Genomic DNA, 16,777 nt, shown 5'->3' with positions numbered 1-16,777 from the left:
GCTTAAACAACGTTATTTTGTTTTGATTTCTTTGCTTGATGCTTCAGAATAGCACAATGTCCATTATGTCTGTCTACGTGGAAAAATTGTTCTGCTTATATTTTAGTTTTATTCTGTCATCTCGCTGTGAACATCTCAGACTTGCTGTGTGAACAGTGGCAAAATCGGACTTTTCTTCCAGTGATAGAAACCAGTGAGCCGGGAACTTATAAAACAGCCAGTAGCGGCCTCTGGAGAACATTATAGCTGAAAAGTGTACTGAGTTCCCTGAGTATTGACCCCGCTGCTGTGTGTTAATTGGTGGTAGGACATTTGGTACATATAGGAAGGGTTGTAGTTCTTTGACTTGGGTTTGCGTGCACGCGCTGCCACTGAGCCATGTGAGCCTGAGTCAGTTCGTTCTGAGTTTTTCCCTCGTCTGTGAGTTTGGGACTTTGGTATCTGCTTTGTAGAATTGTGAGAATTAGAAATTATGTAAAGTGTTTACCACAGTGGGTATGTCAAGAGGGCTCATAATCTTTAGCTGCTGTTTGGTGTGAAGCCATCATTTTATAGTCTTTGTCAATTACTAAGAAACAGGGAAACAAGAAAAGCTGGTTTATGATGAAAGATATTTGAGGAGGTTCCATAGTTCCTATACCCATAATTAAGCATCAGCAGAGTCAGAAGTGTTACACAGTCACCCTGAACAAACATTAAGCCACAGAATTTTTTGTTAATTCATATATGTTGGGGCCTATGGGGATCCAATACTTATATGCATGTTGTCTCCAGCAGCCAACTGAGAGAAGACACAAAAGAGTATGCAGGCGATAAATGTCTTCTTTGTTACTGATAAAGCCACGTTCTCCATGAACTTCAGGGCTGTGGGAAAATGTGTGTCATGATACTGTGTCCCAGAATTAGAGACTCACCCTGTCCCAGGTAGCTCTGGGCCACAGCGAGCCTTCCCTTGAGAGGACCTGCCCCTTCATGCACAGGGCTGTCCTGACATGGAGCTGAGCATCCCAGGTGCTTCCCAATGGTGACCAACACTGGAGGGAAAGGTAGGCTTTCACATTCCCTGCTTGTCTCCCCGGATTCACACCTCACCCTGTTAGTGTGACGAGGGCTAGCTGTGATCCAGCGGCCAGGGGTATGAAGGGAGAAGCACTCTCCATGGCCTAGAGGAATGGGGAGGAGGCATCCCCTACCTAGTTTAAACAGGTGGTGGAATGGAATGGGAGGGTGCTCCCCAAGAGTTTATAAAAGGAGAAATAAGGATTTTCTTTGGGACTTATACTAGCCAGGAAACACATAATATTATTAGAAGGGAGACTTGTAAATCACTTTTATACTAAGTTGACATTTGTTGAACAACAAAAATGTGCTACATTCTTTTCTGAGAGTTTTACAGAAATGAATCCTTCAATCTTCTCAACAAGCGAGTAAGGAAGGTTTGATTGTTATCCCAGTTTTATAGTGTGGAATTTTCAGCACGGAGAGAGTAAGTAAGTTGGCCAAGGTCACAGAGCTAGTAAGTGGCAGAGCTGGTATTTAAACCCTGGCTGTCTGGTTTTGAGGCTCCCAGAGATGGGCTTTGGGTGTTTAGAGGTATCTGCATCCCTGAATCTTTGTACCACTTTGCATCAGTTAGCCCAGAAAGGACAGGGAAAGGAGAGTTACACAGGTGCTCACTGTTATGTCTCGGCCACTGTCCACGAAGTGTGCACTGTGATTAGCGTTAATTATTTTCTAGGCAGTAGATCTGTTCGTATAACAGAAATTTAGTCCATTGAGTTAATCTACAAACCCTTCCTGCTCTGCTTCTGTCCATGGTTGCCATGTGACTGCCTGCCCGTGATTGGGCTGTGGAGGAGAAAATATACTCATGGTTGAACTCTGATATTTCAGTCTGGTTTATAGTTTCACTTCTTCTGTTACATTAATAAGTTTCTGGTTTTCTTGCATCAGTGTGTCATGAGTTTGGTTAATGTGAAACCAGTCCATGGGAGCCCAGGGATGCTAACGGTATAATTTCTGAGCACACTGTCACACTTCTACCCGTGCAGACCTGGCTGGAGGATGTCCGCCTTCCTCACTGATTTCTCCAAACAGCAGGTTCCTCTCCCACCCCCGGATGTGAGGCTGGGAGCTCTATGAGTTGGCCAGTCGGTGGCCAAGTCCACCAATCAGAAAATGATGAAGTACCCGGAAGTGGGCTTAATAGAAGAAAAGGGCTTCCAGGTAGTCCGATGGGCTGTTCGAGTCCATTTGGTGAGAAGCTGTCCACTGTGGTTGAGCTGCTGCTTTGCTGTTGAAAAGTCTGGATTAGATGAAGGGATTTTAAAAAGGAGAAAGGAGTGATTTCAGGTGGTACGTCCCCACCGGTGAGAAGTGATGGATGACCGCCTGTGTGAGGCATAGACAGAGTCTTACAAACTTCATAAAACAGCTTTAAATGCTCTGCCATCTGAGTGCACTTCATATGGGGTCCAGTTCATCACTGGTCACGCTGAGAGGGCAAATAATTGATGATGGCGGAAAGGACACGGAAGCATCAAAAAGTCTCAGTCATATTCCCTGTTTAAAGGATGTGGCACAATGTAGTATATTTGAGCTGGTTTTTCACTGAAAAATTTTTAGTGTTTTCTGGGACTCCCCAGTGCCCCAAGGCTCCATGCAGCTGGGTGTCCCATTAGAGCAGCTCTGTCAGCGCTTGCCCTGGGCTGACGTGGTGTCACGGGGAGCAGGACGGTCAGCGTCCACGGCTCCTCCGAGATCCGTCTCCTCATCCGCAGTGCCGGGTTGCTCATCCGTGTCTACTTAGTAGGTTTGCTGAGAATCACACGTGATGGTTGTCAGGTGTGGTTTGTGATTGTCTCTGTGATTGGCATATAGTCAGTGTTTGATAGAAACCCTTGTTTTTTTAGTATAATTGTAGCAGCTAGATTGCAGTGGTTTTTAGTCTGTATTTTTTATAACTTTATTCTTATTTTTAAATATGCACTTATTTTTATTTATTTTTTTGGAGGTACTGGGGACTGAAGCCAGGACATTGTGCATGCTAAGTAGGTGCTCTACAACTGAGTAATACACACCCTCCTTGTCTGTACTTGAAAATAAATATTGCAATACACAAAATAGATCTTAAACACCATCATGGGGCCTAGTCTACTTATAGACAATTGAACACGTATGCTATTTCAATAAGAATAAATGTTGTTGAGACATACATTTCTGAATCTGTTAATGTGCTTAAAAACGATCATAGGTAGTGATAAACACGAGTCTTTGATCCAGTACTTCTTAGGGTCTGTTTTGCCATCAATGGAAATTACATTCTACAGAGAAGGCTAATTGGGTCTCTTTGATATTTGGATGGTTTATCAGATGATCAAGGCTTTCAAAAGCTGACAGAATTGTATTTTAAACTAACTACAAAGTTATCTTCTAGAAGTTGGAATTCCTAAGCTTTTGAAGTGTCCAGTAATCCAGGGGGTATGTGTCTGTGTCTGTGTGAACGTTTGTGTGTGTGATTTCAGGAAAGTAGAAATAAGTTCCATATAGACTTCTGATACCTTTTTCCTCCAGTTCAAGGTGTAGGCATATATTTACACAAATAAATTGATATTCTTTTGTCATTTGGCATATTGGGAATAAGAGGTTGTCATACTTGTTTCAGAAGAGTTGGGGAGCATGAGCTTAGAAAACGGGAGGAGAAAGAGGCCGGGAGGCACTTCACACTCTGTGAAGGATTTGAGGAACAGTAGCTTTTCTTTTTTCTTCTAAAGCAAACTGGCGCTGAATTGTAACATACTATTACTCAGAATTGCTATTCTGATCAGAAACAAGTGCCTCAGATTTTTGAAGGCAACTTGAATGATGAAATGTGTTTTAGCAGTTACCTTTAAAAGTTGTTTTATTTTTCAAGTAAAAGGCTATAGCCTGTTCTTTCTTCCAGCGGTACAAGACATGCTCATTAATCTATGTACATGATCTGTGTGCTTAGTTTTTTTTTTTTTTTTTTTTTGAAATGCTTGTTTCATTGTGGTTTGAATGAATGTTTAAAATTTCTGGATTTTGATGTTTAGAACATGCTGATACATGAGAACCGTTAAAAACCTGATTGTTCTTTGGTCCTTGTTTGTTGGGGCACCCTATTGATTTCTGTTGTCTGTTAAAGAGGGAAATGCTTCCTCTAGCCTGCAGATCATTAAGTGAATAGTTTGCAGTGTGCCTTTAAAATTCTTTGAATGCATTGAGCATGTTTGTCCAGTGAATTTTGAATCGACTCATTGTAATGACTTTGCTTTTGTTCTGTGGCTTTTGCTCCTCTCCACAAGAATTTGAATTCTCTGTTGCATTTTGTATATGTGTTCTTAACAGGGGAAGAAATTTTGCATTTTTTACAGAGCTGGGTTTTCCTATCCCCTCTGAATGCCATCTATAATTGATACAATAAAAATCAGTTATTGCAGTGCATAATTATTTCATAAACTATTTTTTGGCATATTCAGAAACAATGACAAAGAATGATAAAAAAAAAATACAAAAACCTTCCTTCCTTTGAAGAATAGAAATGAGGTGGTCAGGCTCACGCATGCTTTGTGCCTGACACACTTACTCTCATTTCATTGTGTATCATGATTCGGAGATGGAGTTGCTTCAGGTTTGTAGATTTTTGTTTTAACATTTGTGTTGAATTCTTTCTCCAGGCTGATGTTTCCTGTTGTGTTTGTGGAAAGAGTAGAAGGGAAACAAATACTTTGTTTTGTTTTCAGGAGTCCTGAGTTGATGAGAAAAGAGTTGAGGGTGGGCTGAGGAAAAGAGTGACACTCCCTCTCCTCCTGATAAATAAATAAATCAATTAAGTGTATCGATATTTGACCAATAGTAGTTAGCGAGCCCAAAATGGATAGATATGCCCAATGGAAATTACTGAGTTCACCTGTAGAATTATGTGCTTTACCAAGTAGAAGCAGCTTAGAGCAATCAGAAAAATCAGTAATATGATGAGATATAAAAGGGATATCATATCTTTTATTTCTGAAACTTTTCTACGTTAAGTTGTGTAGAGCTAAAATTAAGTTTCAAGAACCAGGATTTAAGAGTGTGGGTGGTTCTGTAGGATCGTTATTCATGGATGTGCCTAGACCCTGCTAGAGTAGCTGAAGATGGCAGGAAAAGACCCAGAGGCAGGATTTGTCATCCTAGGGTGTCCTCCATAATGGTTCCATGTGAAAGCCCATGACTGGTTTAACAAACTGTAACACACCCCAGCCGCCTGTGAAATTTGATAAGAAAAAAATATGCTTAGAAACTGCTTTGTAAGCAAGGGCCTGTGCATCCTCACACCAGTCTCCTTGCCTTAAAAAGCAGAGACAATGCTTTGCTTGCATAGTTGAGGTTTTAGATAGCACTCTGCTGGTTGCAAAGCAAGGACCGTGGCCCTCAGCTATAAACGCTGGGCTTGTGTGCTGTTAGATAGCCTATTATCCCCAAAACAAGGACCTGGCTGGTCTGGTGGTCTGCTTTGTAATTCAGATATCTAAAAATGTATCTTGTTCCCCTCACCCCATGACTTCCCTAAAGATACACTAATCCTTTGTACTCATTGTGGATTTTACAATCTCTGCCTCATCCCGTCTTTCCCGAAGTTCCTTCTTACTATCTCACAACTGTTGATGAATTTTTCCTTTGATTAAACACAATAAATATGGGAGCATTTGAGAGGCTCGTGGAGTTGACTCCCGACTCCCTCTCGATTTCTTGACTTTTTACACAGAGTCTTGAATAATCATTCCATGCTGGTAAGACTTCTGCCAGCCAGATGCCACAGTTCAAGGTGAGAAGTATGCAGGCTTTATCTCTCCTACCCGAGGGAGAGAGAGGAGAGAATTGAGATAAGCTCCCCCGTGGTCCCTTCCTGCCCAAGGGCCACTGCAGTTCACCTGAAGCCTTCTGACTTCTGCTCAGAGGGTCTCTGTCCCAGGACTGACTGCAGCCTTTCCTTCCCTTGTCAACATTTCCTTTCAGAATTTGGTCTGTTCTCTGCAATTCAACCCTGGCAGATGTGATGGTGGTCAGCGTGCTGGTGGGCAGTCATTTGGGGACTCCCAGGAGCCATGCTGATTCTCCTGAGTCTCTCAATCGGGGTTACAGAACAGTCGAGAACCGAAGGAAGCCCATTCACGTGAGGTCAACAGAGCATTACATAACTTTCATTTTATTTTTGAATTTTCAGTGGAGAAATTATTTGTAGCAAATTGTTCCAGATTTTCGGCTGCCTGCTTTCCTCATCACCACTTCCTTGCTGGCTCTGGTGCTTGTTTTACAGACCAGGTTTCTTCTCTGGTCATTTCTAGCAGCTGGGCTTGCCGAATCCTTGATCTGCATTTGAAGCAGAATGCTTCTTCGTGATGTGAAACTAATTTTCCTGTTTCTGAATATTTCGTGTACACTCAGCAACTGTTTCAAGTGAAATGCTCTTGTCCAATTTCGGTTAACTCACATTTGCTGATCTCCTGCTTTCATGCTGAGGGCAGTTTCTTCTTCCTGTAATAAAATTTAGCAATTTGCATTTACTATGGGAAGGTACTGGCCCGAGGTGCTTTATTTCTTAACAATTTTAATACAATTCACCCATTAAAATGTACAGCGGTTTTTACTCTATGCCCAGAATTGTGCATCCCATTCAATCTTAGAACATTTTCTTCCCCCCAACAGAAAGCCCCGTATGCATAAGCAGATATTCCCATCTTCCCCATCCTCCCCCAGCCCCAATGAGCCACTCTTCTCTCTCTGTGGATTTGCCTGTACTGGACATTTCATTTAAATCGAGTCACTTCATGTAAGTGGAACCGTCTATTGTGACTGACTTCTTTCACACTGAGTAACGTTTTCAATGTTTGTCCACGTTGTGGCCTGGGTCAGTACTCTATGCTTTGCTATTGCTGAATAATATTCCACTGTATGGCTGGGCCCCACTCTTTACCCATTCATCAGGTGATAGGCATTTGTGTTGTTTCTGCTTTTTGGCTGTGATGAGTAGTGTCGCCGCGAACATTCCTTTAGGAGTTTTTATGTGGACATTTGTTTTCAGTTCTCTTACGTGTGTGCCCAGACAGCAGAATTGCTGGGTCATTCAGAAACCAAATGTTCAACTCCCTGAGGACCTGCCAGGCTGTTTACCAAAGTGGCCACTCTGTGTTACGTCCTCACCAGCAACTGCTGCGAGCTCCGCTTCCTCTGTGTCCTCATTAGTGCTTGTTATTTTTTTTTTTATTATAACCTATTGTTGTGGGTGTGAAGTGGTTTCTTCTAGTGGTTTTGACTTGATTTCCCTTAGAGCTAATGATATTGAACATCGTTTCTTTGTGCTTATTGGCCATTTGTATATTTTCCTTGAAAAATAACTTTTCAGATCCTTTATTCACCTTTTAATTGAGTTGCCTTTTTATTGTTGAGTTGTAGGGTTTTTTTTTTTTTTTTTCATTTGGAGATACAAATTCCTAATGAGATAAATGATTTGAAAAAATTTTCTCCTGTGTATTGGTTTTTCACTTTCTGGATGGTGCTCTTTGAAGCAAAGTTTTAAATTTTGAGGAACTCCAATTTATCTCTGTTTTCTTTGTTCCTTGTGCTTTTGGGGTATTATTTAAAATCTGAGGTATTTTATTTAAAATTTTATATATAAAATAACTTAATTCGTAGGACCGTTCTAGGAGATGGGTGCGGTTGTTGTCCCCAGTCTATGGATAGGAGACTGAGATGTAGAAAATTTCACTGACATATCAGTGTCACAGCTACCCAGTGCTGTGGGTGTTCAGACCCTCATGTTTGTCCCCAACATCTGTGCTTTTCACCAACATGCTCCACTCCTTCCTGGAATCGTTAATGAAAAAGTTTTTCCGTTTTTGATTTCTTGTTAGTTTGTTTTCTCTTTGGTGACCTCATCTCCTCATTTTCCTTTCGGATATCAGTGTAGATTTATTTTAGGTCTCATGTAGGCAGAAGTATTGCTATCAGTTAACTTCTTTATTACTCACTCTCCGATGATGATTGTTGCTATTTAACCTAATCAAGTCATGCTTAACTCTTTCCTGCTCATGACACTGAAAAGTGTCATGACTTAAAGAATGCTCAAAGAAGAAAGTACTTGATTGATTTCATCTTGCTACCCAATCAAACCAATCAAATGAAAACCCGGTGTTGACACAGATTATAAGCCCTCCAGAATAGGGTCACTGTCTTCCTTGTGTTTCATTTGTTTGGTCACAGTGTCTGGATAGCGCCTTGCTGTCCAGCAGTTTTGTGAGGATACGGTGCTCGTGAATCATTGTAAGGACAGAATTTTGACAACAGACTATGTTGTTCATTTCACAAGGGAAAAGATAATATAGAAATACTGCTCAGATCTATTTCAAAATTAAGCTTGGAATTTTGAGAAGAATTCAAGAAACCATACAAAGATCTTTTTCACTAATTTTAGATGTATCTTAGACACATTATGGTTACATAGCAGAGTAACTTATCAAGTAGATTTGACAAGAGGTGTGTACTATTGATTTTTTGTTTTAGTTGAAATATTCTATCTGAGATAAAGTAATCAGTGCCTATAAATGCACAAATATGTTTGTATTTCTATGCAACATGGGAGCAGACTTCATATGTTTCTATATAATACATATGACTGTGTGTTTTAATCTGTCTGTCAGTGTTTTTATAGTTTTTCAGCAATGTTGTAACTTTAGAATTCTTCTAAGAAATTCACTCCCAATACTACTGCAGTTTGTACTGTGTATCCTTTCTTATGCATGGGATTCCACTGTCCCCTCAGGGAGGAATTTCCACTCCTATTGAGTTAGTAGCAGATTTAAAGGAACTGTGATTTCTAGGCCTTTGCTCTCCATGTGTTTGCAGTTGGCTGTCAATCACGATTTTCCCTTTCTTGAGTTTTCATTCTTCAATTAGAATTTTTGAAAATAACTACTAATATGTTTCACATGTCTCCCTAGAAACTTGATGTGTTTGTGCTTTTCAGTTTTCAATTTATGAAAAATATAAATGCACCCTTGTTTTTAAGTAGTCCTTTTTCACTAGATATTTGTTTATCTCTTTATAGTTAAAATAAATTTTTCCCAATGAATGAATCGTTGTGCATGTTTTAAAAAACTTTACTTTTTACTTTTCTTATTCTAACAGTTGTATTCGTTGTAGAGAATTTATAAAATAAGGATAAACACAGTAATAACTTAAAATGGCCTCTAATCTCACCTGGAGATACAGTTGTAAGTTTTGAAATTGAGAATTACAAGTCCTCTCACGTTTTTTTTCTTTTTCAAGTACGTTTTGGTTACTGAGACCCTCGAATTCCCATATGAATTGTAGCAGCAGCTAGCCAGTTACTGCAGAGGAGCCCACTGGGATTGTGATCGAGACCACGTTGAATATGTGGATCGCTCTGTGGAGCACTGACATTCCAAGAGCGCTGTCATCTGATCCAGGAATGTGCGTGGTGTGTCTGTCCAGGTATTTAGGTCTTCTTTAATTTTTTTTCAACAATGTGTAGAGTTTACATAGTATTATTTTATTTATTTTTTCCCTTTATACTGAGTAAAATTGTGCAACGTACCGGAATCAGAACTGTATTATAGCCCCAACACTTGCTGCTACAATGGACGCTGCGGTCTTTCTTTGCCCTCTGTAAAATCTTGCACAAAATAGGACCTAAGTAACTCTTTCTTGAATGAATGATTTTATGATTGCTGAATGATGCTTGAGAGTCCTTGTGATGATATCTTTTTCCCAGACTTTCCCCTTATCTTAACTATGCCCTTTCTCTTCCTTTCCTCCAGCCTGGGTTTCAGCCTGCCTGTGGCATTGATTTTCCCTATCTGTGGACTCTTCCTTTCACTAGTTCACGATAATGTTACATGTGGGCTGTGGAAACTTGCTAGATGTCAAGAAAGAACCAATCCATTGCATGCTAGTATTTTTAGTGTGTGGTATTCTTTTATCTATTGAAATTAAATCAGGGTGACCCCCTGAGGTCTTTTCACCTTCCTACACATGATACTGCTCTGGTTGCTGCATGTGCCCTTCCCCCAGGCTTGGTTTTGGAATTGAGTAAGTCACCATCACTGGAGACCACTCTTTTAAAGATGAGGAGGACATTTGATCCTTCTCCCTGGTTGGGGACTTGGATGAGATGAGGTAACAGATAAAGAATGGAGCCCCAGCACATTCTGACCACTGCTCTTTCCGTTCCTTTCTCCAGGGGAAAAGAGTACAATTCAAAAATATAAAGATTGTGAGCTAATGAGATAGACAAGACAACCGATCATTTATTAAATATCCTTTCATGCCAGAAACAAATGTATTATACACAAAATAAGCACACAAATCACGGTAGAACCGTGTTTAAAAACGTGGGTCCTAGTTCGAGTCCTGCTCTGGAATGACCAGTCCTGTGAGATGGAGAACTGGTAGGCCGGCTTAGCGTCTCTCGGACTAGATTTCTGTCCTGCAGAGATGGGGCTCGCTAGGCGTTCCCCCCGTAGAGGTGCTGGGGGGTGTAATTGACGCACGTGGGCAGCCCTAGCACAGCTGCTCGTTCCTCGTAAGTGCAGGAGAGCATAGCTTTTGCGGTGACGGCTTTATGACCGCCCCGTGAAGACTCTCAGTGCTCCTAAGGGATGCCTTGTGGTTTGGAGATGGGATTCTCACTTCTGTAAATACCCAAGGATTGTGTTATTGGGCCCTGCTGATTTGAATCTATTCTTTAGAAAGTACATATTGTAGATATATTTTTCAAGCATGCATGTTTTTTTCTTTTATTTTTTATAGTTCTACCCTCTCTCTTGGTGGGACTTTTCATGGAATCCAGGAAACAGCCCTAAGCCACCTGCCTCTTCACACGTCTCCGTGGCGGTTTTCTTCCCTGACTAGAAGAGGGTTCTGCATAGGGAATTTTCTTTGTTCCCCTTTTCTTGGAGTCTCTCTGTCTGTCTGCCCAACTCTCACCTGTCCAACTGTCCATTTCTCTACCCACTCATTCTTCTCACTTGTTCCAAAAAGCATTTCAGGCAGCTTACAGAAGAACAGATACCAAATAAGCAGGTGAGAAAATGGGGCCAAGTTCAGACAGTGAGGCTAGGAGGCGAGCCTGTGTGAGGGTGGCAGGCATGAGAGACACGCGTCTGCCCTGTGACTTATAAGATCGACAGCATAAGTGTGCCTGAGGCTCCCAGCAGACACAGGGAAACAGGGTGTGTGGGAGATGCTCACTGGCTGTGAAATAAATAAGTGGCTGAGGAGAAGCCCAGCCTTTCCAGCTACTAAGGCTTAGGAGAATATTTTGAGTGTCTTCCAAAATCAGAGTATTTCATCTTTTCCTTTTTCAGAGTTCTATGTATAGTTGGTTACATTCTATACATGGAAATTTCTCCAAAACTGCTTCCCACGTGTGTCCCATGGCTCGGAATGGGGTGGTTCTGCTCATTGACGGGTGTTGGCCAGAAACCGAAAATGACATCCTCCAAGAAGCCTGGGATTTGTCAGTTATGTTTTGTCAGTGCTGATGACTTCAGAAAATGCTTTCACAGTTCCTCTCCATCTGAGGCGGCAGCATGCTCTCTTAGCAGCATCAGGAGCTCAGGGCCACGGGATGGTGGGGGCTGACTGCACTGCCTTCAAGACAGCTGAGGTAGTCACTGCAGGCGTGGTGCTTTCACGTAGTGCATTTCATGTTCTTTAATAGGCTTCAACAGGGAGTTAATTGAGTTAATTAACATGTAATAAATATGATGCTTTGTTGTAAAGACAGTTATAGGCAGAATATAAGCTGTGAAGACTTTAAAAAATGTTTCATTACTTAAATTTCAGCAGGGAAGATTTAGTTTATCTTATTTATGCCTCTCTTTAAAAGTAACAAAGAAACAAGACAGAAAAAGCAGAGGATGATTTCTGTTCTTCCTCTCGGCTTGCAGGTGCCCTCACCTCCAGTGGCATCCATCCAGACACCAGCACTGACACTGCCCGTGCTCAGAACTGCCTCAGCCCTGAAGATACAACTGACAAATAGAAGGGGGCCATGCCCTGTTACAGCAGGTGCTCTCACTTTGTGGGTCCTTATGTAACTGTGCGTTGTTATTCAGGATCGCCCATTCTACATTGTGTGACGCTGCTGCGGTGTCTCCTAGTTATTTATTTATGTAAGTACTCATGTATTTTCTCCAATGCATGGTACTAGACATCTAAAAATGATTTTTTCAGATGAAAAATAATGTGTATTTAATATAATAAGTCTGAAAAAAGGGGCAAAATAGGGTATCCTTGTCCCACTACTCAGAGACAGTAATTAACACTTTAACATCTATTTTCTGTTCTTTTCATCATTGTGTATCACCTCTGTCATAAAAACCAGCGATCACTCTGTGCCTGTTTACTGTTTGGAGACCTCCATTTTCCATTCGGCTTATTACATGTTTTTCTGCAATATTCTATCTCCCCTGGCATGATTTTTAATGACCAGTATAGCATTCTGTCTTGTGGAGGCATCGTCCATTTTACTTCGGACTTAAATAAACTTTTAAATTCAAGTATACTTAACTGAAATACTGAAAAGGGAACTGTGGTGGTACTTAAAGGCCCCTAACTCCCTTCCCCTTATTTCCTGAGTGTAAAAGCTGTTGACAATGTGGTGTATATATTTCATGACCTTTATGCCTATGACATATATATATATATACCCATAAATACATACATACCTACATACATACACGTATATGAGAAATCTATGTATATGTGTGTATATATATGCTTTATTGAAAAATAAGACCGTACTATATGTGTTCTGCAGCTCGCTTTATTCACTCACGGGTATATCATAGACGTCCTCCCACTCCAGACTCACCCGGTCCTTTCAGATAGAATGGAGGGGTCTCCTGATGTGCAGGTGTGGTCTCTTGTGCAAGGACACCTTTGGTGGGAGAGTGATGTGGACAAGGCCCTGGACAATGCTGAATCGCCGGCCCCTTCAGAGCCCACATCTTGCCGTGATTTACCGCATCATTTTCTTGATGTTGGACCCTTAAGTTTTCTCCATTTTCCACTTTCAGAAAGGATGTTTGACTGGCATCCCTCTTGTACAAACATACCTGTGATCTTGTATGAGTATTCCTTTAGTTAAGGCTTCTGGAAATTTTGTCCCTGGATGTGATATTTACATTCATCACAGGCTCCTTTCAAGTGACTCTAGAAATTGCTTCTCCAGTGGGGAATGAAAATCTGTAGAATAACTTATGTAACCAATTCTCTATCACAGGATATGATTTCACTTCAGCTTTTCATCCCACCATTGTAAACAGTGCTGTGTAAATGCATTGATGAGTACATCTTTTGAACTGATTATTTTTCTAAATGAAATGATTCCTAGAAGTTGAGTTGAGACTGTGTGTACACACGTTTTTCAGAGTTTACATATCCATTGACATGTCGTCCTCCAAAATGTCGCTCACAGTTTGTTCTCTCACAGATGGACACTAGCTAGAATATCTTTTACAAATATTTGCCGATATGATGAGCAAAATTGCTTTTTCATTGTTTTAGTTTGTATTTGATGACCAGTGAGTTATTGAGCATTTTTCACTCATTAGTCATCTGACTTTTTAAAAGTGAATGATCCCTTTTGTCCTTTGCACACATTTAAGTGAGGGAGCTTCTTGTTGCTTTGTGACAGCTCTTTGTATGTTATGAACATTAACCACTTGTCTTCATCAACATGTATCACAGAGCTTTTTCTTGTCATTTCTTGCCTTTCATTTTGTTCAGTAGGTTTTTTATTTTCGTTGTGGCTCAAAATATTCCTAAGATAGTAAATGTCTTCCTTTTGGGTTTTATCTTTGTTATTATTCTTAGAAATACTTTCTTATAATGGTATAAATCTCTTATGTAGGTTTATTTAATGTCTAAGTTGGAGATGATAATAGTACTTGTTATAGTGAGGAGAACTTGAATTAATGTGAGCAATGAGTTGTATTTGCTGTTATTAGTATTTTAATATTTAAACCACTATCTGTAAATTTTTTTGTGGTCATTATGACAGGAATAGAATTTGTTCTTTCCAGATGATTCTCTGATTGTCCCAGGAGAATTATTGAATTCATACTTTGCTCTTTGATTTGAAATCCCACATGCACAAAATACTTATGTACACTACAGTCTCTTTTTGAGCTCATGCTATATTTCTGTCAATCTTACTTCCTTACTCCAGCGCCATATCTTACATATTGTAAAAATTAATTATTATCTGACAGTGTGATTTTTTTTGTTCTTTTCTTTCATCCCAAACTTTCTTGGCTATTATTATGACTTTATTATTCCTGAAGAATTCTAAAATATTTTGTTCAAGTTAAAAAAAAGTCAGATAAGAGTATTCATGGGATTTTTATTAAGTTTTGAATTATTTTTAGGAGAACTTACATCTTTACAAAACTGTTTTCCTCCATGCAATATGTTGATGTCTCTACATTCACACCTCTTATTTACCCCTCAGTACAGTCCTGTAGTTTTCTCCATGTACAACATGGGCATTAATTTTGAGTTTATTCCAGATTATTGTTGATGTATTTGTTAATTTTGTAAGTGAGAATTTTTTGCTATTATATTTTTTAACTGTTTAAACTGACACCTAGAAGGCAGATTCGGTTTGTAAATACTCACTTTGTAACAAATCATTTAAAATTGTAAGTATTAAGTAATTGTTCGAGGATCCTTTCTTTTGTGTTTTTAAATATTTGTTTCCAATATTATCAAAATTGTCATAGCTAAGAAGTATAGGTGTGGAGACAGATGGAGAGAGGTAGTGTGGCTCATGTACAAACTGTGAGCACTTTCATGGCTGCCTTTAGGCTGGAGAAGCCCCAGAAGATCCCAGGTTAGACCAGGGGTGGCTTTGTATGCACTTGAAAGCCAGCTTTCCTACCTGTATGGTGAAGCCTGGTGGGCGTGGCAGGTAGATGATCAAGGTCTGATCAAGGTCATTGGCTGCACAGAGCGCTGTGTCTGTGAGAACTGGAGTCCATCGCCATGGGAAATGCTTGGCGCCAGGAACACTGAAGGGGAGCTGGGGAGTCTGTGTGTTAAGGATTTTCCAGTTCTGGGATTGGGAAGATCAGACTCTGCATTCAGATCTGAGTTTGAATTCATCCTCTCTTATTTACTGGTCCTCTGACTTTTGTCAAGTTATCTACCCTCTTTGAACTCCTATTTTCTTATCTCTCAAAATAGGAGAATTACGGCCTGCTGCTAGAGTGTTTGATCAGGGTAAATGATTTGTTTCTATAAGATGCCACGTACAGTCACAAGCTCAGTGAGAAATGGGCTGTCACCTCTTCATCTGCAACTCAGTGCTCGACAGGACATCGGGGCAAAGCCAGTCCGTAATTTGTTTGTGATGCAATGAGGAACAAAATTAATGTCTTGCCTTTCCCTTGCAGTATTCTTACTCCTTTGCTTCATTTACTTCTTTCCTCCTTTCCTTTTCCCTCCTCCACCAAAAGATCCTGAGACTCTCTCAGAAAACTAGATTCAAATTACTTTAAAGGGTGTCTCATCCTCATGATATGACAGTAACATAAAAAAAATCTGTACAGATCCCAGACGTCATTGTATTTGATTTACACACACACATGCACACCCACCCACACACACAATCAGCCTACCTCCCACTTGCTGAGGGAGAAGGACCAATTTTTCTGAGTTTTCATTCACTGAGCGTGAGAGCAAAGTCTCTTACGCAGACTTTCACCTTGCTTAGTGCATGGTGTTTTTAATTGGATTTCTGCTTTGTGGCCATAGAACTATTCTTATAGAAGAGAGTTTGTGGAGACATAGACATTCTGCTGAGATATTGGTGTCAACATATTTGAGTTGGAAAGGACTTAGGACAGCATAGAGTCGTAACTTTTTATGGGTGAGAATCCTTGATGGTGTAACTTGGACAAGAACCTGGGTCTTCTGTCTTCGTGTCCACGTAGATGAAGAGGCAACAGGGCGGGAGATGGCAGGGATCCTTCTTGCTTGAGTTCCAGGGTCTTGCTAGTTTTCATTGCTCAGCTGCCTTTAGTTTAGGTCCGTGTGGCCTCTCATGGGAAGGTCACTCTGTCCTGAAAGACTGAGTTTCTAATCAGCAAAAAGCCCTGGACCCACTCATATTTCCCAGAGTTTTTCTGCTGTCCTGCTGACAGTTTATATAAATGATACCTAAGAAACTACTGGATATAAAATCCTTATTGTTATCATTTGCCCTCAAGTTCTATAGGAATGGGGTGCTGTCTCAGGCTGTCTAAGGCTAGATCTGAACAAAGATAGGGTGATAGGCTGTGCTGCTGGACCCTTCCCATTCGAAAGGGATTTCCAACTTAGTTTTTAGAATCAGACAGATGAGTTCAAATCTTGCCTTTACCAGTTATTAGCTTTGTGAACTTGGTGAAGAAACTGTACTTGTTTGTGTCCAATTTTCTTTATCTGTAAATAAGTTCAGTATTTACTTTAGGGTTTTTGTTTTAGAACTGAATGAGCTAATTTCCTCATTTATACCTAAAATACTGATCGCGTGGTTCTATGCTGGTGCCTTGGTAGAAGATTACTAAGGGACTCAACAGTGAGAATGCAGGTGGGGGACCCCTGGATCATAGAGCTTATATTCCAGGATATGCTTGTAAAAGACTGGATGTGCAGTGGATTTTTAGTAAATATCCATTCCTTTCCTTATCCACATTGATTGTGTATA

At 40.4% G+C, this 16,777-nt stretch overlaps 1 long non-coding RNA gene across 1 annotated transcript in view; it reads left to right on the top strand.

The window, feature by feature from the left end:
• The window catches only part of LOC141578399 (uncharacterized), a 51,128-nt gene that overhangs the window by 13,062 nt on the left and 21,289 nt on the right, over window positions 1–16,777 (top strand). The window contains exons 3-4 of the long non-coding RNA XR_012508782.1: window positions 9,328–9,513; window positions 11,973–12,197. This is a non-coding gene — a long non-coding RNA (uncharacterized LOC141578399). The remainder of the gene's footprint in view (window positions 1–9,327; window positions 9,514–11,972; window positions 12,198–16,777) is intronic.

Source organism: Camelus bactrianus, chromosome 8, assembly GCF_048773025.1.
Source record: "Camelus bactrianus isolate YW-2024 breed Bactrian camel chromosome 8, ASM4877302v1, whole genome shotgun sequence".
NCBI classification, from domain to species: Eukaryota; Metazoa; Chordata; class Mammalia; order Artiodactyla; family Camelidae; genus Camelus; species Camelus bactrianus.
Note: the sequence above shows the minus strand (reverse complement) of the source record. Positions and strands in the feature narration are given on the sequence as shown.